Source organism: Lepus europaeus, unplaced genomic scaffold (genome assembly GCF_033115175.1).
Source record: "Lepus europaeus isolate LE1 unplaced genomic scaffold, mLepTim1.pri SCAFFOLD_390, whole genome shotgun sequence".
Lineage (NCBI taxonomy): Eukaryota > Metazoa > Chordata > Mammalia > Lagomorpha > Leporidae > Lepus > Lepus europaeus.
Window position 1 is genome coordinate 14,378 of NW_026909266.1, and position 25,713 is coordinate 40,090.

At 48.2% G+C, this 25,713-nt stretch overlaps 1 pseudogene; it reads left to right on the plus strand.

Moving 5' to 3' along the window:
- Window positions 1-4,530: 4,530 nt before the first annotated feature.
- Window positions 4,531-6,270, plus strand: LOC133755037 (syncytin-1-like; annotated as a pseudogene).
- Window positions 6,271-25,713: the final 19,443 nt, after the last annotated feature.

Below are 25,713 nucleotides of genomic sequence, written 5' to 3' on the forward strand. Positions count from 1 at the left end.
CCTCAAGACACGAGGAGTTCAGGTTAAAAATAAGAATCTAAAGGCATTTTTTGAGTATGTGGAAAATTTATGGTCCTGGTTCCTCAGGGAAGGAACAATTGACGAGGTCAAGTGGCAAAGAGTTGGAAATTGTTTAAAGGATTTTCATGATTTCAGCTGAAGTAAATGTTACCTTTGTAAAGTTAGTATTACTATGTAAAATGAGGAATTGTGGTGACAAAGTGTCCGGACTACCCATTCTGTTTTTGTATTATGTACTAACTCTACCCTTACTTATTATTGATAGGAATGCTTGAGCAGATTATGCTTGGTTTGCTTTACAAAAAAAATGTAAATCCAAATATGCCACAAATTGTTAAGATTCCACAAACCTGCAAGAATGTAACAATTATGGTACTGTTTTTTATGTCCCTGACATGGGTGCCCAAGAAGCTAATTCCCCCTCAGATATGTTTCACTTTATCCTTAAAACACCTTAAATATTATTGTGTTTGATTCCTGAATGTACACTTGTATGAGAAATTTGTATTGTATTCTTATGATGATGTGTTAAGTATGCCTACACCTCGATGCAACCTTAGGGCCAAATGTAAGGACAGATTTTTAAAATGAAGAGGCTTGTTGGCCGGCACCATGGCTTAACAGGCTAATCCTCCGCCTTGCGGCACCGGCACACTGAGTTCTAGTCCTGGTCGGGGCACCGATCCTGTCCCAGTTGCCCCTCTTCCAGGCCAGCTCTCTGCTGTGGCCAGGGAGTGCGGTGGAGGATGGCCCAAGTTCTTGGGCCCTGCACCCCATGGGAGACCAGGATAAGCACCTGGCTCCTGCCATTGGAACAGCGCGGTGCGCCGGCCGCAGCACGCCTACCGCGGCGGCCATTGGAGGGTGAACCAACGGCAAAAAGGAAGACCTTTCTATCTGTCTCCCTTTACTGTCCACTCTGCCTGTCAAAAAAATAAAATAAAAAAAATAATAAAAATGAAGAGGCTTGTATCTAGATTTGGTTCTGATAAACAAGCAACTTGTCTGCCAGATAACCTTCTCCTGCTCCTTAGAAGCCTGGCCAGTTCCCAGGGAGGAGGATAAAGGAATGTTTTTGATAAACAGGTAGGCATGCTTCATGTCTCAGCTCTCTGGCCAAGATCCAGGACAGGATGCACTACTTACCTAAAATCTTGGCAATGAGCCACGCTTGTCCTTGAGGGCTTTAAGAGGGAGCCAGAACAAGCTTCTGCTACTGCTGTTTCATCCCAGGGGAACATGCAGTCAAGCTGAATGTTAAACATGCCTGTGATTATTACTGATAATGTTTAATTCTCAGTATGGATTAAAGATTGCCTAGTGATGCCCACAGTACTGTAAATTCTACCAAATAGTACAACATGGGCATGGATCAATTGGCTACTGTGGCTGAGATGTTCTGTGACAGTCCCTTTCATGAGAGATTAACAAAATGAATTCACCTAAAAAGAGGACATTCAGGACCTGCCGCTCTGCATGGTATGTCATTACAAAAATCAACAAGGAGGGTTATGCCCAACAAAACGAGAGTGCTATAAATGTGGACAGCAGGGACATGTGCAAAAATCATCCAAAAGCTAAAAATCAAAATAAAACTCCTCCTGGGATTTGCCCCCAGTGCAAAAGGAAAAGGCATTGGGCCAATAAACGTGGTTCCAAAACTGATAAAAAAGGTAATTCATTAAAGAACAAAGTTTGGAAAACTGGAAGAGGGGCCAGCCCCTGGCCCCGGTATCTCAAAGGACAAACCCCGGGGCAGTATGGTTTGTCCCCTCCCAGCCTCAGGCTCAGCAAATACCTCAACAATTGCTTCTCTCCAACGAGCAACCCCAGGTAGTGCAGAACTAGACCTCTGTGCTGCCTCTGATACAATATTAGATTCCACCCAGGGCTCAAAAATTATCCCTACAGGGGTGCAGGGCCCCTTGCCTTTGGGCACCTGTGCTTTTATTCTTGGCTGAGCGTCAGCCACCCTTAAAGGCATTCAAGTTTTTCCCAGTATTATTGATGGTGACTTTACCAGGGAGATAAAATCGTGGCAGCTGCTATTTTGGAGTAGCTGTCATTCCACAGGGCACCCATCTAGTACAACTGGTTCTTCTGCCTTTAATTACTGGAAATACATCCTCAATTTCTTCCAAGCCCTGAGGCATTACCCCTTTGGGCTCCTCAGATGCTTATTGGGTCCAGCCAATTACAAAAAATAGGCCTGTGTTAACCCTTACTATTGAAGGAAAGGATTTCAAGGGCATTTTGGATACAGGGGCAGATGCCACAGTCATATCTCAAAATCATTGGCCCACCCATTGGCTGCTGACCACATCTCTCACCGATTTGCCAGGTATAGGCCAGTCCAATAACCCCCAAGTCAGCTCAAGGGTATTACACTGGAAAGATAGGGGCACTGTGACTCCTTTTGTATTACCAGGCTTCCCTGTTAACCTGTGGGGACGTGACATTCTCTCCCAAATGGAAGTTATCCTGTGCAGCCCTAGTGCTGTGGTCACACAACAAATGCTGCGCATGGATTATGTGCCTGGCACAGGACTTGGAAAAATGAGACAGGGCATAACTCAACCTATTACAGCCCCTCTAAAACAGATAGACATAGACTTGGATATTCAGATTTTTAGTAAGGGCCACTGGAGTTTTTTGGCAAAAATCCCTCACACCCAATAAAAAAGGTCAACCTCTTTTCTGGGTCCATCTCCCCATTTCCTCATCTAAAGTAATTACAGTATATTTGTCTCAGGTTGCTTCAACAATCATCAAGGCTCGTTTCCTTTCCCACCAATATTTCAGAAAAGACCCCAATGTTATAGTAGTGCCATATACCCAAGAACAGACTCAGTTCCTTCTTCAAACTTCTGATGACTGGGGAATAGCCATGTCAGGATTTATGGGAACCATTGACAATCACCTCCCTGATGACCCCGTGTTACATTTTGCCCAATCCTATTCATTTATTTTTCCATAAAATACAAAAAATAATCCCATTCCAAAGGCTGTTACAGTATTTACAGATGGGTCGTTCAGTGGGATGGGTGCCTTTGTGGCAGACAACCGTTCCCATGTTTTTAAACATCTTATCAGTTGGCTCAGTTGGTTGAGCTGTATGCCATACTTCAAGTCTTTACACAGTTTTCCAGTCAAGCTGTAAATATTTATACTGATAGTGCATATGTAGCTCACTCCACTCCATTTCTTAAAACTTCTCCTTTTCTTAAAATAACTTCCAATGCTATGCCCTTGTTTATACAAATGCAAAAGCTAAGACAACAGCCCTTCTATTTGGGACATATTAGGGGGCACACAAGCCTACCAGGATCACTCTCAGAAGGTAATGCCCAGGCAGATGCTGCTACAAGGCTTACCTTCCCCATAATAGAGGGATCAGCGCAGAAAGCTCAAAACTCAAAAGGTAATGTCCAGGTAGATGCTGCTACAAGGCTCACCTTCCCCATAATTGTGGGATCAGTGCAGGAAGCTTGAAACTTGCATAGGTTGCATCACTTAAATGCTCAATCTCTCCATTTGTTTTGTAAAATTTCATGAGAACAGGCTTGTGAAATAGTCAAAGAATGCCCCTCATGTGTTACAAGCCAACCTGGGAGTCAATCTGCGTGGTCTTCTCCCTAATCAACTGTGGCAAATGGATGTCACACACTTCCCAAAATTTGGCAAACTAAAGTATCTTCATGTCTCTATAGACACCAACAGTGGCTTTGTCTTTGCCTCCCCCCCATACAGGGGAAGCTGCTAAGGATGCTATCTCGCACCTTATCACTGCTCGTTCTGTACTGGGAAAACCTGTTAAGATTAAGACAGATAATGGTCTTGCTTATGTCAGTGCTAAGTTTAAACAATTTTGTGAGGTGCTCCATATTAATCACATTACAGGAATCCCCTACAATCCACAGGGTCAGGGGATTATCGAAGGAGCCCATCAAATGCTGAAAACCTGGCTCACTCGGCTTGAAACCACTTCCTTATTCTTTGTCTCTCCCTGCGACCGACTGAATCATGCGCTCTTTGTACTAAATTTCTTAACCTTAGATAATAATAGTCATTCAGCCGCAGATCGTCACTGGCATCCTTCCCCTGAAATGGCCCCACCTTTGGTGATGTGGTGAGACCCCCTCACTAGTGGCTGGCATGGCCCCGATCCTGTGCTTATTTGGGGATGGGGGTCAGCCTGCGTTCTGGATCAAAAACAATCAATGCCAAGATGGCTGCCTGAAAGATTAATTAACAAGTTAATTCATCAAACTCTTCTAATATTAATCCTACACCAGAGCCTACATCCGGCCCTGAGGATATTTTCCCCTTGTGTTTACAGGAATGAAAAGACCCTGCTGGAAGCTACTGGGACTCATTACAGGACTCCTTGTTATTGTCGGCATTGTTGCCATTGTTGCTATTTGTGTATCTTATCTTCTCTCTATTCTCTCCTCCCCGCCACATTTCCTGAGGGCTCACTGATTAACCCCTCTGAAGGGCCCTAATAACATGGCCCTCTTCCTTGCTCTCCTGATGATGGCAATCAACACCATCCATTGGGCTCCACCAGTCTTTGCAGGGTTGGACGACCCTCAGGCCATTCAAAAACTCCTTCAATAGCATGACCCTTGTTTCTGCTTGAGGGGCATAATAGTATCCTTCCCACAAACATCAACTTCCTACAGATCCCATGTCCTCAATTGTAAGCCACATTTTACACACGACTGCGGAGATAAAACTGCATATTGGGCTGTCACAGATTCCAAATGGCACTGTATTCTCAAACCTAAACTAGACTCTTCCCGCCCTGGGGATCAATCCCGTCAGAGTGCAATAGTACTATCCATTACTCTGTGCACTCCTCTTGTTATACGCAGTATCAAACCTGTAATGAGGGGGATCAACATTTATTGTTTGCCACCATTACAGGAGATCATGGGGGAGTGTTCAGAGGAGACTTGTCTTCTTCACGCCTCAGCTCTCCTCCCTGCCCCCCTAAGGGACAAGTAGCCTGCTGGTACCCTGTAGCCCCTGTGGAAGTGTCTGATGGTGGAGGCCCTCAGGATACCCTTACACAATTAAAAACACAAAAAACACTCAAAACCCTATTTGAGAGCCTTTACCCTTCCCTTCAATACCACCCCCTGGCTAAAGTTCATTTCAGAGGAAATGAAGACTTGGATGTCAATACCATGGATATCCTCACCAACACCCATAAACTGCTTAATCTCTCTGCCCCAGATCTTGCAAAAGGCTGCTGGCTCTGTTTACGCCAGGGACCCCCCCCCTTGCCATTTTTCTGCTGCTTAATGATACCCTTAGTTTAATATCTCCTTTCCTTGCCCCCTTATACAGCCTTTTCCTGTTCTTCCTGTCCCGACGGAAAATATCACTTGCCTTTATAAGTCTCCTAACAATAATTCCTTCGATATCAATGTAGGGTTTGCTCCTTTCTGCACAAATAGTAAAACAGTAGATTACCCTCTTTATGCCCCTAATTCCACCATTTTTGTATGTAGGGATAGTTTAGCTTATACCATTTTACCAACAAACTGGAACGGTAACTGCATGCATGCTATGCTTCTTCCCAATGTAGAAATTATTGATGAAAATACCTCTGTCCCTATTCCCTCCTTTGATTATATTGCAGAAAGGCAAAGGCGAGCTGTTCAATTTATTCCTTTATTGGCCACATTGGGAATTTCCACAGCTGTGGTTACAGGATCCACAGGACTGGGAATTGCTGTCCAAAAATATAGAGAATTGTCCCAACAACATATTTAAGATGTACAAACCCTATCTACCACCATCCAGGATCTTCAAGATCCAATTGATTCCCTAGCGGAAGTGGTTCTACAAAATCGTAGAGGCTTAGACTTGCTTACCACCGAACAGGGAGGTATTTGCTTGGCTTTACAGGAAAAATGCTGTTTTTATGCTAACAAGTCCGGCATTGTTCACGATAAAATCAAGACACTTCAAGAAGATCTGGAGCGTCGTCGACGTGCCATGGCTGAAAATCCCTTTTGGACAGGATGGAATGGACTGCTTCCCTATTTGCAACTGCTTTTAGGCCCCATTGCTGGTTTGCTTGTTAGACTATCTGTAGATCCTTGTCTTTTCAATAATCTGATGACCTTTATCAAACAGCAAGTAGGTGATTTAGCAACCAGACCAATTCAAATACATTACCGAAGTCTGGCCATGAGAGATCCCCTGGAAAACATTGTCTCTCTCTCTGGCCAGTGAGGTCTGGCCGGTGAAGTCAAGGTCCCTCCAACAACTGACTCTCCCCTTTGGTCCGCCGCTGCCCCAGTCGGGAGCCCAGGAATGGTTCCAGGCTTATCAATTAAATGAGCAATAAGTCAATGACGGGCACCTTTCTGGAACCTCACCCACCTAAGACAGGGGTCCTTGGGGAATGGCAAGTATATCCAATGACGGGTAAGAGGTACCGGAGCTCTGGGTCGATTCCTAAGAGAGGCACTGCTCATTCATCACACTTGGCCTAACTGGTAGCCATTTCTGTTTAACTGATAAGAAAGGGGAAGATGTCAGGGACCAGGCAACATGTGGCCTCTTAGCGATAAACTACTGAAGTAGAGCTAAGCAGCCCAGGCCGGAAAGTACTTATAATGCCACCCTGTGTCTTAAGTGTTTATGACCATTACCCCACCTGCACAAGCATTGCAGCTGCAAGATAACCTTGTGACCTCCCTCTGCTTGCACAAGCATTGCAGCTGCAAGGTAAACTACCCTCCTTCACCCTGCCCGACATCCTGCCTTCATGATATATAAGTGAGTGGTTAAAAAAAATAATGACACAGCTTGAACAGCCATGTAGTCTTGCTGTCATCTTTGTGTCTCCTGTCCCTTTCATTCCCCATTCTAGGTATTTGGCCCTAGTTGACGTCCCACGGGATGGGACAACTTGACCCATTTGAAGAGATAACACAGGACAAGGCAAATGTCATGGGCATTCGCAGTCCATAGGTTACTTCACAACACTCGACAATTCCACAGCTGCAGTGTCCAGTGACTACTGCCGAAATGATGCACTCACTCCAAATGCTGATATTGGCTGAACCTAAAGTGCGGTCCTTGCACCAAGACCTAGCTCTGGGAAATCCCTTCGTTTGCAGCTTAGCACCCTGCAAGGTTTCTTTGATTCTGGGGAAAACCATGTCTGTGTTGTCCTGGCAACTTAGCGGGAAGATGCGTAGCAGCATTTATGAAAGTGGGATTCACAGTATTCCTTGAGTGGGCTCCAAGGCACAACATACCTACTTCCACAACTCAGCAGAGACAGCTCTGCACACTCGGAAGCACACTGCCATGGAAGGGGAGCAGGGGAGAACCAGAACAATGTACGCCAGTGGCAATCGCATCTGGACAGCAGCGGGTGCTCAGAACAAAACCACAGGAACAAAGCTGCAGGGTCGTTGTAAGGACGCAGAACACAGTCCGTAGTTCAAGTGATCTCCCTGCTTACAGTAATTAGGGCAATATCCCCTTTCTGGGGAATGTACTCTTCCCCTGCTGTTGTGCTTTGCACTGCTCCCATGTATAACGATTTCCACAAGCACATTTGGCTCCTCACAGCAGTAGGCCCTAAGGGTCCTGTGGGGAGACACACGACCCGTTCCCAGAGATCCCAGAGGGCAAGGCAAATGTCACGGGCATTTGCAGTCCATAGGTTACTGTCACAACACTCGACAGTTCCACAGCTGAAGTTTCCAGTGACTGCTACCAAGTGCTGCTCTCACTCCTATTGGTGATTTCAGCTGAACCTAAAGCAGAGTCTCTGTTCCAAGACCTAGCTCTGGGGAATCCCTTCCTTTGGAGCTCAGCACCCTGCAAGGTTTCTTCAATTCTGAGGCAGACCATGCCTATCTTGTGCTGGCAACTTACCAGGAAGACACGAGCAGCGTATCTGAAAGTGGGTTTCACATAATTCCTTTAGTAGCTCTGGGCAGAACATGGCTACTTCCACAACTCAGCAGAAACAGCTCTGCAAACTCGGAAGCACTCTGCCATGGAAGGGGAGCAGGGGAGAACTAGAACAATGGGCACCAGCGGCAGTCTCCCCTGGACAGCAAGAAACGTTCAGAACGAAAGCACAGGAACAAAGTGGCAGGGTATTTGTAAGGACGCAGAATGCATTCAGAAGCTCAAGCAATATCGTGGCTTCCATATTTCAGGCATGGGCCCCTTTCCAGGGAATGTACTCTTCCCCTGCTGCTGTGCTTTGCACTCTTCCGATATAATATGAAATCCACAAGCACATTTGGCTGCTCATTGCGTTAGGCCTTAAGGGTCTTGTGGGGAGACACACGACCCATTCCCAGAGATCCCAGAGGGCAAGGCAAGAGTCACAGGCATTCACATTCCATAGGTTACTGTCACAATACTCGACAATTCCACAGCTGCAGAGTCCAGTGACTGCTGCCAAAGTGCTGTGCTCATTCCGAATGGTGATTTCCGCTGAAACCAAAGGGTGGTCTCTGCTCCAAGACCTAGCTCTGGGGAATCCCTTCATTTGCAGCACAGCACCCTGCAAGGCTTCTTCGATTCTGGGCAGACCATCCCAGTCTGGTGCCGGCAACTTACCAGGAAGACATGTAGCAGCGTATCTGAAAGTGGGTTTCACAGGAATCCTTGAGTGGGCTCCAGGCACAACATGCCAACATCCCACTACTCAGCAGAGACAGCTCTGCGCTCTCAGAAGCACACTACCAGGGAACGGGAGCAGGGGAGAACCAGAACAACGTGCACGAGCAGCAATTTTCCATGAACAGCAGGGAGTGCTCAGAACAAAACCACGGGAACAAAGTGGCAGGGTCTTTGTAAGGACACAGAACACAGTCCGAAGCTCAAGTAATCTCACGGCTTACAGTAATTCAGGTAAGGTCCCCTTTCCAGGGCATGTACTCTTCCCCTGTTGCCTTGCTTGCACTGCTCCTGTGTAGAATGAATTCCACAAGCACATCTGGCTCTTACAGTAATAGGCACTAAGGGTCTTCTGAGACACAAGACCCATTCCCAGAGATACCAGAGGGCAAGGCAAATGTCACGGGCATTCACAGTCCATAGGTTACTGTCACGGCACTCGACAATTCCACAGCTGCAGAGTCCTGTGACTGCTGCCAAAGTGCTGCGCTCACTCGAATGGTGATTTTGGCTGAACCCAAAGCGCGGTCTCTGCTCCGAGACCTAGATTTGGGAATCACTTTGTTTGCAGCTCAGCACCTTGCAAGGCTTCTTTGATCTGGGGCAAACCATGGCTGTCTTGTGCTGGCAACTTAGCAGGAAGATATGTAGCAGCGTATCTGAAAGTGGGTTTCACAGTATTCCTAAGTGGGCTCTGGACACAACATGGCTACTTCCCACCACTCAGCAGATACAGCTTGCACACTCGGAAGCACTCTGCCATGGAAGGGGAGCCAGGAAGAACCAGAACAACAGGCGCCAGCAGCAATCTCCCCTGGATGGCAGGGAACTCTCAGAATGAAAGAACAGGAACAAAGTGGCAGGCTTTTTTAAGAACAAAGAACACAGTCCGAAGCTCAAGCGAACTCGCGCAACAGTAATTCGGGTATGTTCCATTTTCTGGGGAATGTACTCTTCCCCTGCTGCCATGCTTTGCACCGCTCCCATGTAGAATGAATTCCACAAGCACATTTGGCTGCCTATTGCATTAGTCTTAAAGGTCTTGTGGGGAGACACATGGCCCGTTCCCAGAGATCCCAGAAGGCAAGGCAAATGTCATGGGCATTCGCAGTCCACAGGTTACTTCACAACACTCGACAATTCCACAGCTGCAGTGTTCAGTGACTGCAGCCAAAATGCTGCACTCACTGCAAATGGTGAATCTGGCTGAACCCGAAGCACGGTCTCTGCTCCAAGACCTAGCACTCAGGAATCCCGTAATTTGCAGCTCAGCACCCTGCAAGGCTTCTTCAATTCTGAGGCAAACCATGTCTGTGTTGTGCTTGCAACTTAGCAAGAAGATGCGTAGCAGAATTTCTCAAAGTGGGTTTCACAGTATTCCTTGAGTGGGCTCTGGGCACAGCAGGCTATTTCCACAACTCAGCAGAGACAGCTCTGCACACTCGGAAGCACACTGCCATTGAAAGGGAGCAGGGGAGAATCAGAACAATGTGCTGCAGAGGCAATCTCCCCTGGATGGCAAGGAGGGCTCAGAACAAAACCACGGGAACAAAATGGTAGGGTCTTTGTAAGAACGCAGAACACAGTCTGAAGCTCAAGCGATCTCGTGGCTTACAGTAATTCGGGTATGGTCCCCTCTCTGGGGAATGTACTCTTGCCCTTCTGCTGTGCTTTGCACTGCTCCTGTGTAGAACGAATTCCACAGCACATTTGGTCCTCACAGCAGTAGGCTCTAAGGGTCTTTTGGAGAGACACAACACCTGTTCCCTGAGATCCCAGAGGGCAATGCAAATGTCACGGGCATTCGCAGTCCATAGGTTACTTCACAACACCCAACATTTCCAGAGCTGTAGTGTTCAGTGACTGCTGCCAAAATGCTGCGCTCACTCTGAATGGTGATTTCGGCTGAACCTGAAGTGTGGTCTCTGCTCCAAGACCTAGCTTTGGTGAATCCCTTCGTTTTTAGCTCAGCACCCTGCAAGGCTTCTTCGATTCTGGGGCAGACCATGCCTGTCTTGTGTTGGCAACTTTCCAGGAAGATACATAGCAGCGTATCTGTAAGTGGGTTTCACAGTATTCCCTGAGTGGGCTCTGTGCACAACATGACCACTTCCACAACTCAGCAAAGACAGCTCTGCACACTTGGAAGCACACTGCCATGGAAGGGGAGCAGGCCCAAACCAGAACATCGAGCACAAGCTGCAATCTCCCCTGGATGGCAGGGAGTGCTCAGATCTTAACCACGGGAAGAAATCAACAGGGTCTTTGTAAGAACGCAGAACACACTCCCAAGCTCAAGTGATCTCGTGGCTTACAGTAATGGGGTTATGGTCCCCTTTCTGGGGAATGTACTCTTCCCCTGCTGCCTTGCTTTGCACTGCTCCCATGTAGAACGAATTCCACAAGTGCATTTGGCTGCCTATGGCATTAGGTCTTAAAGGTCTTGTGGGGAGACACATGACCCGTTCCCAGAGATCCCACAGGGCAAGCAAATGTCACTGGCACTCACAGTCCATAGGTTACTTCACAACCCTCGACAATTCCACAGCTACAGTGTCCAGTGACTGCTGCCAAAGTGCTGCGCTCACTCCGAATGCTGATTTTGGCTGAACCCAAAGCACGGTCTCTGCTCCAAAACCTAGCTCTGGGGAATCCATTCATTTGCAGCTCAGCACCCTCCAAGTTTTTTTCAATTCTGGGGCAAACCATGGCTGTCTTGCGCTGGCAACTTAGCAGGAAGATGCGTAGCAGTGTATTTGAAAGTGGGTTTCACAGTATTCCTTGAGTGGGCTCCGGACACAACATGACTACTTCCACAACTCAGCAGAGACAGCTCTGCACACTCGGAAGCACACTGCCATGGAAGGGGCACAGGGGACAATCAGAACAACGGGCACCACCGGCAGTCTACCCTGGACAGCAGGGAACGCTCAGAATGAAAGAACGGGAACAAAGCGGCAGGGTGTTTGTAAGGACACAGAACACAGTCCGAAGCTCAAGTCATCTCACGGCTTAGAGTAATTCAGCTATGGTCCTCTATCTGGGGAATGTACTCTTCCTCTGATGCCTTGCTTTAAAATGCTTCAATGTAGAACAAATTCCACAAGCACATTAGGCTCCTCACAGCAGTAGGCCCTAAGGGTCTTGTGCAGAGACACACGACCCATTCCCAGAGATCCTAGAGGGCAAGCAAATGTCACAGGCATTCGCAGTCCATAGGTTACTTCACAACACTCGACAATTCCACAGCTGTAATGTTCAGTGACTGCTGCCAATGTACTGCGCTCACTCTGAATGGTGATTTCCGCTGAAACCAAAGGTCTCTGCTCCAAGACCTAGCTCTGGGGAATCCCTTCGTTTTTAGCTCAGCACCCTGCAAGGCTTCTTCGATTCTGGGGCAGACCATGCCTGTCTGCCTCTTGCAACTTACCAGGAAGATACGTAGCAGCGTATCTGAAAGTGGGTTTCACAGTATTCCTTGAGTGGACTCTGGGCACAACATGACTACTTCCACAGCTCAGCAGAGACAGCTCTGCTACCTCAGAAGCACACTGCCATGGAAGGGGAACAGGGGAGAATCAGAACAATGGCCTCCAGCTGCAATCTTCCCTGGATAGCAGGGAGGGCTCGAACGAAACCACGGGAACAAAGGGGCAGGGACTTTGTAAGGATGCAGAACATAGTACAAAGCTCAAGAGATCTCTTGGTTTACAGTAATTCGGGTATGGTCCCCTTTCTGGGGAATGTAGTCTTCCCCTGCTGCCATTCTTTGCATTGCTCCTGTGTAGAATGAATTCCACAAGCACATTTGGCTCCTCACAGCAGTAGGCCCAAAAGGTCTTGTGGGGAGACACACCACCCATTCCCAGAGATCCCAGATGGCAAGGCAAATGTCACAGGCATTTGCAGGCCAAAGGTTACTTCACAACACTCGACAATTCCACAGCTGCAGTGTTCAGGGACTGCTGCCAAAATGCTACACTCACTTTGAATGTTGATTTTGGCTGAACCCGCAGCATGGTCTCTGGTCCATGACCTAGCTCTCAGGAATCCCTTCATTTTTAGCTCAGCACCCTGCAAGGCTTCTTCGATTCTGGGGCAGTCCATGCCTGTCTGCCTCTGGCAACTTACCAGGAAGACGCGTAGCAGCGTATCTGAAAGTGGGTTTCACAGTATTCCTTGAGTGGGCTCCGGGCACAACATGACTACTTCCACAACTTAGCAGAGACAGCTCTGCACACTTGGAAGCACACTGCCATGGAAGGGGAGCAGGGGAGAACCAGAACAACGGGCACCAGCGGCAGTCTACCCTGGACAGCAGGGAACGCTCAGAATGAAAGAAGGGGAACAAAGGGGCAGGGACTTTGTAAGGATGCAGAACGCAGTCCAAAGCTCTAGCGTTCTCGTGCCTTACAGTAATTCAGGTAAGGTCCCCTTTCTGGGCAATGTACTCTTCCCTTTTTGCCATGCTTTGCACTACGCCCCTTTAGAACGAATTCCACAAGCACATTGGCTGCCTATTGCATTAGGTCTTAAAGTTCTTGTGGGGAGACACACGACCCGTTCCCAGAGATCCCAGAGGGCAAGCAAATGTCACGGGCATTTGCAACCCATAAGGTACTGTCACAACTCTTGAGAATTTCACAGATGCAGAGTCCAGTGACTGTTGCCAAAGTGCTATGCTCACTCTGAATGGTGATTTCCGCTGAACCAAAACCGAGGTCTCTGCTCCAAGACCTAGCTCTGGGGAATCCATTCATTTGATGCTTAGCATTCTGGAAGTCTTCTCTGATTCTGGGGCAAACCATGGGTGTCTTGTGCTGGCAACTTAGCAGGAAGATACATAGCAGTGTATCTGAAAGTGGGTTTCACAGTATTCCTTGAGTGGGCTCCGGACACAACATGGGTACTTCCACAACTCAGCAGAGACAGCTCTGCACACTCATAAGCACACTACAATGGAAGGGGCACAGGGGAGAACCAGAACAACGGGCACCAGTGGCAATCTCCCCTGGATGGCAGGGCGGGCTCAGAAAGAAACTCTGGAACAAAGAAGCATGGTCTTTGTACGTACGAGGAACACAGTCCGAAGCTCAAGTGATCTCACACCTTACAGTTATTCAGATATGTTCCCCTTTCTATGGAATGTACTCTTCCCCTGCTGCCCTGCTTTGCACAGCTCCTGTGTAGAAGGAATTCCACAGCAACATTTGGCAGCCTATTGCGTTAGGTCTTAATGGTCTTGTGGGGAGACACACGACCCGTTCCAAGAGATCCCAGAGGGTGAGCAAATGTCATGGGCATTCGCGGTCCATAGGTTACTTCACAACACTCGACAATTCCACAGCTGCAGTGTTCAGTGACTGCTGCCAAAATGCTACACTCACTCCGAATGGTTATTTCGGCTGAACCCAAAGCACGGTCTCTGCTCCAAGACCTAGCTCTGGGGAATCCATTCGTTTGCAGCTCAGAAACCTCCAAGTTGTCAGGGACCAAGCAAAATGTGGCCTCTTAGCGATAAACTACTGAAGTAGAGCTAAGCAGCCCAGGGCGGAAAGTACTGATAACGCCACCCTGTATCTTAAGAGTTTATGACCATTCCCCCACCTGCACAAGCATTGCAGTTGCAAGATAACCTTGTGATCTCCCTCTGCTTGCACAAGCATTGCAGCTGCAAGGTAAACTACCCTCCTTCCCCCTGCCCGACATCCTGCCTTCACGATATATAAGTGAGTGTTTAAAAAAATAAAGACACAGCTTGAACAGCCATGTAGTATTGCTGTCATCTTTGTGTCTCCTGTCCCTTCATTCCCCATTCTAGGTACTTGGCCCTAGTTGACGTCCCACGGGACGGGACACGAAGTCTTCTTGATTCTGGGGCAAACTATATGTGTCTTGTGCTGGCAACTTAGCAGGAAGATACATAGCAGTGTATCTGTAAGTGGGTTTCACAGTATTCCTTGAGTGGACTCTGGGCACAACATGGCCACTTCCCACAACTCAGCAGAGACAGCTCTGCACACTCGGAAGCACACTGCCATGGAAAGGGAGCAGGGGAGAACCAGAACAATGTGCTACAGAGGCAATCTCCCCTGGACAGCAAGGAGGGCTCAGAAGGAAACCACGGGAACAAAGCAGCAGGGTCTTTGTAAGGACGCAGAATGCAGTTCAAAGCTCAAGCCATCTCGCGCTTTACAGTAATTCAGGTAAGGTCTCCATTCCGGGGAATGTACTCTTCCCCTGTTGCCTTGCTTTGCACTGCTCCCATGTAGAATGAATTCCACAAGCACATTTGGCTCCTCACAGCAGTAGGCCCTAATGGTCTTGTGGGGAGACACACGTTCCATTCTCAGAGATCCCAGAGGGCAAGCAAATGTCACAGGCATTCGCAGTCCATAGGTTACTGTCACAGTATTAGACAATTCCACTGAGAGTCCAGTGACTGCTGCCAAAGTGCTGCGCTCACTCAAAATAGTGATTTCCGCTTAACCTAAAGTGCGGTCTCTGCTCCAAGACCTAACTCTGGGAAATCTCTTCGTTTGCAGCTCAGCACGCTCCAAGGCTTCTTCAATTCTGGGGCAAACCATGTCTGTGTTGGGCTTGCAACTTAGCTGGAAGATGCGTAGCAGAGTTTCTGAAATTAAGTTTCACAGCATTCCTTGAGTGGGCTCAGTGGACAACATGGCTACTTCCATAACTCAGCAGAGACAGCTCTGCACACTCGGAAGCACACTGCCATGGAAAGGGAGCAGGGGAGAACCAGAACAATGTGCTGCAGAGGCAATCTCCCCTGGACGGCAAGTATGGCTCAGAACGAAACCATGGGAACAAAGCGGCAGGGTCTTTGTAAGAACGCAGAACACAGTCTGAAGCTCAAGCGATCTCGTGGCTTACAGTAATTCGGGTATGGTCCCCTTTCTGGGGAATGTAGTCTTCCCCTGCTGCCGTGCTTTGCACTGCTCCTGTGTAGAACTAATTCCACAAGTGCATTTGGCTCCTCACAGCAGTAGTCCCTAAGTGTGTCGTAGGGAGATACATGACCCATACCCAGAGATCCCAGAGGGCAAGCAAATGTCACGGGCATTCGCAACCCATAAGATATTGTCACTACAGTTGAGATTGCCACAGATGCAGAGTCCAGTGACTGCTGCCAAAATGCGGCGCTCACTCTGAATGTTGATTTCCGCTGAACCCGAAGCACCATCTCTGCTCCAAGACCTAGCTCTGGGGAATCCCTTCGTTTTTAGCTCAGCACCCTGCAAGGCTTCTTCGATTCTGGGACAGACCATGCCTGTCTTGTGCCGGCAATGTACCAGGAAGACGCGTAGCAGCGTATCTGAAAGTGGGTTTCACTGTATTCCTTGAGTGGGCTCCGGGCACAACATGCTTACTTCCACAACTCAGCAGAGACGGCTCTGCTACCTCAGAAGCACACTGCCATGGAAGGAGAGCAGGGGAGAACCACAACAACGGGTACCAGTGCCAGTCTACCCTGGACAGCAGGGAACGCTCAGAATGAAAGAAGGGGAACAAAGGGGCAGGGACTTTGTAAGGACACAGAACGCAGTCCGAAGCTCAAGCTATCTCGCGCCTTACAGTAATTCAGGTATGTTCCCCTTTCCAGGGAATGTACTCTTCCCCTGTTGCCTTGCTTTGCACTGCTCCTGTGTAGAACGAATTCCACAAGCACATTTGGCTCCTCACAGCAATAGGCCATAATGGTCTTGTGGGGAGACACACCACCCATTCCCAGAGATCCCAGAGGGCAAGCAAATGTCACGTGCATTTGCAGTCCATAGGTTACTGTCACAACACTAGACAATTCCACAGCTGCAGTGTTCAGGGACTGCTGCCAAAATGCTGCACTCACTTTGAATGGTGATTTTGGCTGAACCCGAAGTGTGGTCTCTGCTCCAAGACCTAGCTCTCAGGAATCCCTTTGTTTTTAGCTCAGCACCCTGCAAGGCTTCTTCGATTCTGGGGCAGACCATGCCTGTCTAGTGCCGGCAACTTACCAGGAAGATGCGTAGCAGCATTTCTGAAAGTGGGTTTCACTGTATTCCTTGAGTGGGCTCCGGGCACAACATGACTACTTCCACAACTCAGCAGGGACAGCTCTGCTACCTCAGAAGCACACTGCCATGGACGGGGAGCAAGGGAGAACCAGAGCAATGGGCACCAGCGCCAGTCTCCCCAAGACTGCTGGGAACACTCAGAACTAAACCATGGGAACAAAGCAGCAGGGACTTTGTAAGGACGCAGAATGCAGTTTGAAGCTCAAGTGATCTTGCGCCTTACAGTAATTCAGGTAAGGTCCCCTTTCCGGGGCATGTACTCTTCCCCTGTTGCCTTGCTTGCACTACTCCTATGTAGAATGAATTCCACAAGCACATTTGGCTCCTCACAGCAGTAGGCCCTAAGGGTCTTGTGGGGAGACACAGGACCCATTCCCAGGGATCCAAGAGGGCAAGCAAATGTCACAGGCATTCACAGTCCATAGGTTACTGTCACAGCACTCAACAATTTTACAGCTACAGAGTCCAGTGACTGCTGCCAAAGTGCTATGCTCACTCTGAATGGTGATTTCCGCTGAACCCAAAGCGTGGTCTCTGCTCCAAGACCTAGCTCTGGGGAATCCATTCATTTGACGCTCAGCATTCTGGAAGTCTTCTCTGATTCTGGGGCAAACCTTGTGTGTCTTGTGCTGGCAACTTAGCAGGAAGATACATAGCAGCGTATCTGAAAGTGGGTTTCACAGTATTCCTTGAGTGGGCTCTGGGCACAACATGGCTACTTCCCACAACTCTGCAGATACAGCTCTGCAAACTCGGATTCACTCTGTCATGGATTGGGAGCTGGGAAGAACCAGAACAACGGGCGCCAGCGGCAATCTCCCCTGGATGGCAGGGAATGCTCTGAATGAAAGAACAGGAACAAAGCGGTAGGGTCTTTGTAAGAATGCAGAACGCAGTCCAAAGCTCAAGTGATCTCGCGCCTTACAGGAATTGGGTATGGTCCCCTTTCTGGGGAATGTAGTCTTCCCCTGCTGCTGTGCTTTGCACTGCTCCCTTGTAGAACGAATTCCACAAGCACATTTGGCTGCCTATTGGGTTCGGTCTTAAATCTTGTTAGGAGACCCACGACCCGTTCCCAGAGATCCCAGAGTGCAAGGCAAATGTCACGGGTATTCGCAATGCATAGGTTACTTCACAACACTCGACAATTCCACAGCTGCAATGTTCAGTGACTGTTGCCAAAATGCTGCACTCATACAAATGGTGATTTCGGCTGAACCCGAAGCGCGGTCTCTGCTCCAAGACCTAGCTCTGGGGAATCCATTCGTTTGCAGCTCAGCACCCTGTGAGGCTTCTTCGGTTCTGGGACAGACCATGCCTGTCTTGTGCCGGCAACTTACCAGGAAGACGTGTAGCAGCGTATCTAAAAATGGGCTTCACAGTATTCCTTGAGTGGGCTCCGGGCACAACATGCCTACTTCCACAACTTAGCAGAGACAGCTCTGCACACTTGGAAGCACACTGCCATGGAAAGGGAGCAGGGGAGAACCAGAACAACGGGCACCAGTGCCAGTCTCCCCAAGAAAGCTGGGAACGCAAAGATCGAAACCATGGGAACAAAGCAGCAGGGTCTTTGTAAGGACGCAGAATGCAGTTCAAAGCTCAAGCCATCTCGCGCTTTACAGTAATTCAGGTAAGGTCTCCTTTCCGGGGAATGTACTCTTCCCCTGTTGCCTTGCTTTGCACTGCTCCCTTGTAGAACGAATTCCACAAGCACATTGGCTTCTCACAGCAGTAGGCCCTAAGGGTCTTGTGGGGAGACACACGACCCGTTCCCAGAGATCCCAGAGGGCAAGCAAATGTCATGGGCATTCGCAGTTCATAAGTTACTGTTACAACACTCGACAATTCCACAGCTACAGTGTCCTGTGACTGCTGCCAAAGTGCTGTGCTCACTCCAACTGGTGATTTCTGCTGAACCCAAAGCGTGGTCTCTGCTCCAAGCCCTAACTCTGGGGAATCCTTTCATTTGCAGCTCAGTACCCTCCAAGTCTTCTCTGATTCTGGGGCAAACCATGCATGTCTTGTGCTGGCAACTTAGCAGGAAGATACGTAGCAGCGTATCTGAAAGTGGGTTTCACAGTATTCCTTGAGTGGGCTCTGGGCACAACATGGCTACTTCCACAACTCAGCAGAGACAACTCTGCACACTTGGAAGCACTCTGTATGAAAGGGGAGCTGGGAAGAACCAGAACAACGGGCACCAGAGGCATTCTCCCCTGGATGGCAGGGAATGCTCAGAACGAAAGAACAGGAACAAAGGGGCAAGGTCTTTGTAAGAATGCAGAACACAGTCTGAATGTCAAGCAATCTCGTGGCTTACAGTAATTCGGGTATGTTCACTCTGGGAAATGTACTCTTCCCCTGTTGCCTTGCTATGCACTGCTCCTTTGTAGATCGAATTCCACAAGCACATTTGGCTGCCTATTGCATTAGGTCTTAAAAGTGTTGTGGGAAGCCCCACGACCCATTCCCAGAGATCCCAGAGGGCAAGTAAATGTCACAGGCATTTGCAGTCCATAGGTTACTGTCAGAGCACTCAAAAATTCCACTGCTGCAGAGTCCAGTGACTGCTGCCAAAGTGCCGCGCTCACTCCGAATGGTGATTTTCGCTGAAACCAAAGGGCGGTCTCTGCTCCAAGACCTAGCTCTGGGGAATCCATTCGTTTGCAGCTCAGCACGCTCCAAGTCATCTTTGATTCTGGTGCAAACCATGTCTGTGTTGTGCTTGAAACTTAGCTGGAAGATGCGTAGCAGTGTTTCTGAAAGTAGGTTTCACAGTATTCCTTGAGTGGCTCCGGGCACAACATGACCACATCCACAACTCAGCAGAGACAGCTCTGCACACTCGGAAGCACACTGCCACTGAAAGGGAGCAGGGGAGAACCAGAACAATGTGCTGCAGGGGCAATCTCCCCTGGATGGCAAGGAGGGCTCAGAATGAAACCACGGGAACAAAGCAGCAGGGTCTTTGTAAGAACGCAGAACACAGTCCAAAGCTCAAGCAATCTCGTGGCTTACAACAATTTGAGTATGGTCTCCTTTCTGGGGAGTGTACTCTTCCCTTCTGCCATGCTTTTCACTTCTCCCATGTAGAACAAATTCTACAAGCACATTTGGCTCCTAACAGCAATAGGCCCTAAGGGTCTTGTGGGGAAACACACCATCTGTTCCCAGAGATCCCAGAGGGCATTGCAAATGTCACGGGCATTCGCAGTCTATAGGTTACTTCACAACACTTGACAATTCCACAGCTGCAATGTTCAGTGACTGCTGCCAAATTGCTGAACTCACTCCGAATGGTGATTTCAGCTGAACCCGAAGTGTGGTCTCTGTTCCAAGAACTAGCTCTGAGAAATCTCTTCGTTTTCAGCTCAGCACCCTCCAAGTCTTCTTCGATTCAGGGGCAAACCATGCGTGTCTTGTGCTGGCAACTTAGCAGGAGAAATGTAGCAGCGTATCTGAAAGTGGTTTTCACAGTATTCCTTGAGTAGGCTGGGCTGTGCCAAAACCAGGAGCCAGGAGCTATTTTCATGTCTCCTACGTGTGTGGCAGGGGCCCAAGCACTTGGTGCATTTTACAGTGCTTTTCTGAGACTATTAACAGGGAGCTGGAGTGGAAATGGAGCAGCCAGGACTTGAACTCATGTCCATTTGTGATGCCAGAGTCATAGGCAGTGGCTTTACCTGCTATAGTACAATGCCAGTGCTCAATATATATTTTTTTAAATTAGCCTTTTTCTTGTTGGCTTTATAAACCTGCCATTTGAACAGAAACCAAATGAAGCCACCTGTTAAGAGTGGAGTTCTTTCTCTAGCAGCTCCACACTCTACTTCCTGTGTCTCATCTAGTTCTCACCTCTTCTCCTCACCTCCTCTGTCACCATTCAGCCAACCTTGCCCGCTGGTCCAGAGTGGTGTGTGCACATGCCCCAGAGGAATGGGTCACAAACTCATTGAAGCCTACAGCCTGCCCCAATGCACAAGGCCTGCTTGAGCTATGCATCCACTGGCCACAGACTACGCATCTCTAGAAATGTTGGAGCCCAGGGTCCCTGAACTATGGGGCTCACAGGGGAAGAAAGAAGCAAAGGTTTACTTTTTGCAAGGCAGCCAATCCTGTCACAGTTTATTTTCTCCTCCTAACCCAAGCATTTGCATCCTTCCTTCTCATATCACCAGTGCTATTCCTCATATGCCCACTCCTCTCAACCCTAGCTCAAGAGTCTCTACTCCCTTGTCCTCAGGTTGTTTTGTTCATAAGCAACCTGGTTTCCTGCCTCCAGTTTCTCCCAAAGCTAGAACCACTGTCACCTCTAGACTCTGGAGTCAGCCCTTCCCAAGGGGAGGATCACTATGGCTTGTTCACTTTGGAGACATATATCACCATCTCTTCTGGGTCTGAATTGATGCTAGATTACTTGTAGATGCCGCTTCCCAATTCCCAAAGTCCTCTCTTTGCTCTCAAAGACTCACTGCCAGCAGCAAGGACCACTACCCCTCTGAACTGTACTGTGTGTTAGGATGCTGACAACTAAAAGCTAGCCCACTAAGGTGGTGAAGTTCACACCCAGATAGTCCACAATTTGAATCCTGCCTCTCACACTGACTGATCTTATGGCTTCATTGTACCTTGTCTAAGCAGCCTCGTGTAATATGATTTGCCTCTATCTCCTATGATATTCGGAGCTTCTTGGGAAAATCTTACCCATCTATAAGTTCCTTGTGCATATATTTGGTGAATAAGTGAAATCATCTTCTCTTGGCTGCTTTCTCAATTATAAAATGGAGCTATTACTTCCCTGCCTGCTTGAGTGAAGAGGGCACCCATCATGTGTCCACTGGCATAAGTTGGACACTTAATGGGTGAAGTTTTCTAAAATTTCCTCTTCAGTTTGCTCAACAGTTTTCACCCATTTCTATCTCAACTCCAAGCTCAGCTTCCTGGGGCTTTCCATTTTCTTCCACATAGGTGCAGGAGCCCAAACCCTTGGGACATCTTCTACCACTTTCCCACACTATAAGCGGAGAGCTGGATAGAGAATGGAGCAGCTGGGAGATGGACTGGCATCCATATGGGGGATGCTGGCCCTTCAGGTGGAGGCTTAGCCTAGTATGCCACAACACTGGACCCCCAAAACTCTTTTATTAATATAAATATTTTATGCATTTTGTGGGTATGATTCCAAGAAGATAACCACACTTCCCTTAATTTTATATATATATATATATGTGTGTGTGTGTGTGTGTGTGTGTGTGTGTGTGTGTGTGTGTGATTTATCTATTTGAAAAGTAGAATAATGGAGAGAGAAGGAGAGACAGGAAAAGAGAGAGACTGGGAGGGAGGGAGGGAGAGAGAGAGACAGAGAGAGAGAGAGATTCCATCCACTGGTTCATTCTCCCCAAAAGCCACAGTGCTTCTGGGCTAGATAAAGCCAGAAGCCTGGACTCCATTCAAATCTCCCACATAGGTGATGGGGGGCTCAAGTAGTTGGGTCATCTTCCATTGCTTTCCCAGACACATTAACAGGGAACTGGATCAGATGTTAAGCAGCTAGGACTTGAAGTGGCACTCATATGGGGGGCCAGTGTCACAGGCAGTGGCTTAACCCACTGTGACACACCACCAGCCCCATATTCATTTTTACATCCTCATTTATCCATTCAGCTAAGAGACAGACTCTGTCAGGTTCTGAGCTTATTGGGTCAAATAAAGCAAACACGGTTCTTGATCTCATGAAGTCTGCAGTCTGACAGGAAAGAATGAACCAGGCAAATGATATTTCCTTGTGTAGTGAATACTAAGTGTGAAGTGAATGGCTGAAGATTTAAACCATCAAAACCAAGCAATTCTAATCTTGTGAACAAGAGACAGAAGGCACAGACATAGAACTGCAAATGATCCAGTTAACTATTTATCTAAACAGCTTCTAATTAAAAACTTAAAATACAAATAACACATGTATATCTGAGCACAGTTGTTACCATAACATTAACCATAAAAAAATAAGTAAGAATGTCCATTGCTAAATCAACAATGGGAGTCATTGTGCACTTCCTCCCCATGTAGGATCTCTGTACTTAATGTGTTGTACTATGGGAATTAATGGTAAAACTAGTCTTCAAACAGTATTTACCCTTTGTGTGTCTGTGTGGGTGCAAACTGTTGAAATCTTTACTTAGTATATACTAAGTTGAGATTCTGCATACAAAGAGAATTAAAAATGAATCTCAATGAAGAATGGGATAGGAAAAGAGTAAGAGATGGGATGGTTTGCAGGTGGGAGGGTGGTTATGGGGGGGGGACCCGCTATAATCCAAAAGTTGTACTTTCGAACTTTATATTTATTAAATAAAATTTGTATAAGAACATTTGAAAAAGGATGTTGGTTGAAGAAAGGAATAAGGGCAGCAACCTATCTTTGAAATGTTTGGAGGGGAAGAGTGGAGAGATGTAAACAAAAGCAAGGGTCTTAGTTCCCATTCTGTCTCCACCTGCTGGAGTATGTAAAGCCCTTGAGGATGGCCAGTGAGTCTGGTCTGCAGCCAAGCCTTTGTCCTGGACTACATTTCCCAGAGTCCCTTGTGCCCTGACGTCCTGGGTACCTGAGCGCCTGCGTGCCTGTGTGCATGTCCCAGCGTGGGTGCATACATGTGGATCCGAGGCGCAGGACTGTGGAAGTTCATTCACTGACCAGAGCCAGCACTGGGAGGCAGGGCAGTGACTTGGCTCTGGCTCATCGAGTCTGTTACTCTGCACCTGCAGTCCCAGGCAGTTTGTGAGCACAATACCGGGGGTGGCCCCTGCTGCTTCTCCTTCAGTCTGTAGCTGTGGCCACTACCATTCCCATGCATCCCTTTGCTTCCCTGCACATCCTGAAGGGAGCCACCGGGCTCCCCGGGAATTCTCACCCATGCAGAGGGTTTGGGTGCCAGGGCTGCTGGCGGCTGGGGGTCCCGGCTCGCTGGGTGCCATTGGGTGGCAGCAGGGACTGAGAGGGACCCAGGCTGTCCGGCGTTTCCCCATGCTCTGGGGCTCCCGTGTCTCCCTTTTTCTCAAGTTTCCTTAATGCCTTTTATTTATGGGGTCCAAGGGGGTGTTCCCGGTTGTGGAGGGTGTGTGTGGGGTGTTCAGTGTTACTGGAACAGATCTGTGGGTTCATTTCTTTGGCTCAGTGTAACAATAAACGGCTGGGAAAAGGTTACAAAAAGGCAGAAGTTTTATTGCATCAAGCGAAAGTAGAGTCTTATTCGAGCTGGATGCTGGTTTTCAGGAGGTGTACTAGGTTTTTAAAGGTCTCGCTTTTTATTTTTTAATTGGACCACAATCGGAGGGGTGGGGTGGGAGAATTCATTTTTATATTGTTCTAAGTATGGCAGGGATCCCTCCTCTCAGGAAGATAAAACTAGCTAAAGGCAAAAAAAAAAAAAGACAGAAACAAAAATAACAGCAACAACAACACATTACAACCAGGTAGACATTTTGGAGCTGAGACTTTCTGAGAAATGCCACAGTGCAGAACTGTGTCAGTGGCCTGGGTGCACGCAGGCGGGTGACTGCCGGGAACTGGAGTTAAGAGCTAGCTTCCTCTTTCGGTGCCCATGCGACCTCAGACTTACCAGGCCATTTTCCAGTGGTTCCCATTGAGCAGGGCTGGGTGGCCCCCAGCAGGGAGCCCAGGGCTGCAGTGGATGGCTCAGCCCTGCGGCCCCCACTCCACACGCACACAGCCCACAAGGTGGGGTCCCTGTGGGCACTCGGGGGCAGCTAGGGCTCTGCGGGCTCTGCTGACATTTCCCCCCTCTTCTTCACTGTCCCCACAATGCCGCTCCCCGCTGATTGTCCTATAGTCCCTGTAGCTGGAAGTAAGGGGGCCGCTGAGTTTTCTTATTTTCTGTTTGGTGCTGCAGCCGAAGACATTTTTAGCATTGGGAGCACACTAACTAATAATTTGCACAAGGACTGGTCTGTGGAGGCCTCTATACAAGTGTGAGGAGTGGTAAGACAGAAAAAGGACCAGAAATAAGTGCCCCCTTCCCCCCATAGAGATACCCACGCAGTAGGGAAAGAGATGTGGCCTAGGAAAACATGGCACTTATCTTCCACATAGTGGAATTGTCAGGAGAGTAACCAGTCTTGAGTGAGTCCCTGTTCTGTTAGATTAGTGCTGTCACCTGATTCCCTGTTGATGACCTGATTGCCCATCATAAGGTTGCCTTGGAGGGAGGAGCAGCAGGGACTTTAGGCAGTGGGTGTGAAGGCTGCTGCGTGACTCCTCTCAGCCCCAGTATGGGGTTTGCTTGTCTCCAGGCTGCTTCCTGCCATGGTGCCTCTGATGGACCAGCAGATGTGTGTCGCTGCTGGGAGGAGCTGCTTCAAGCCGGCATTCTGAGCACCCATGTCCTGTGACCATTCATCTCCCAGGGAAACAGCCAGGAATAGGATTCCTAGAGCTGTCCAGCTGGCTGGCTGTCCTCGGCAGATCGTACCCTGTGCCGATGGAGTGTAACAGGCAAGGTATTTAGCATCTGGAAGAGAAGTTTTTAATATGAGATACATGCTCTGGTGATTTAGCAGTGATGTCTCTAGGAAAGGCACCCTGTGAGGAAGCTGATGGTGTCCATTAACCTTCCATTAGTAGCAGCCACTGGCATCTGCTGTGGGCTAGAGAAGGAAGCCTTGTCCTTGAACTCCAGTGAGTGGGAGGATTCAGCTACAGCTTAATGGAGGCTTCATTTGGAGGGAGTAACCAAAGTACTTCATTTTGCATTTGTTTTTAAAGAGGTAGTAACATTTTTTTAAGTTACAGCTCTGCATTGTAAGGATTGTACTTTGTAGCAAATGATGATTTTTTTGGTTACATTTTGAGTTTCATTTAGTTTCTGTTTAATTTATGTTTTTCAAGTTAATGAGTCCTAGAAATCAGCTTCTATTATCTGGGCTGTTA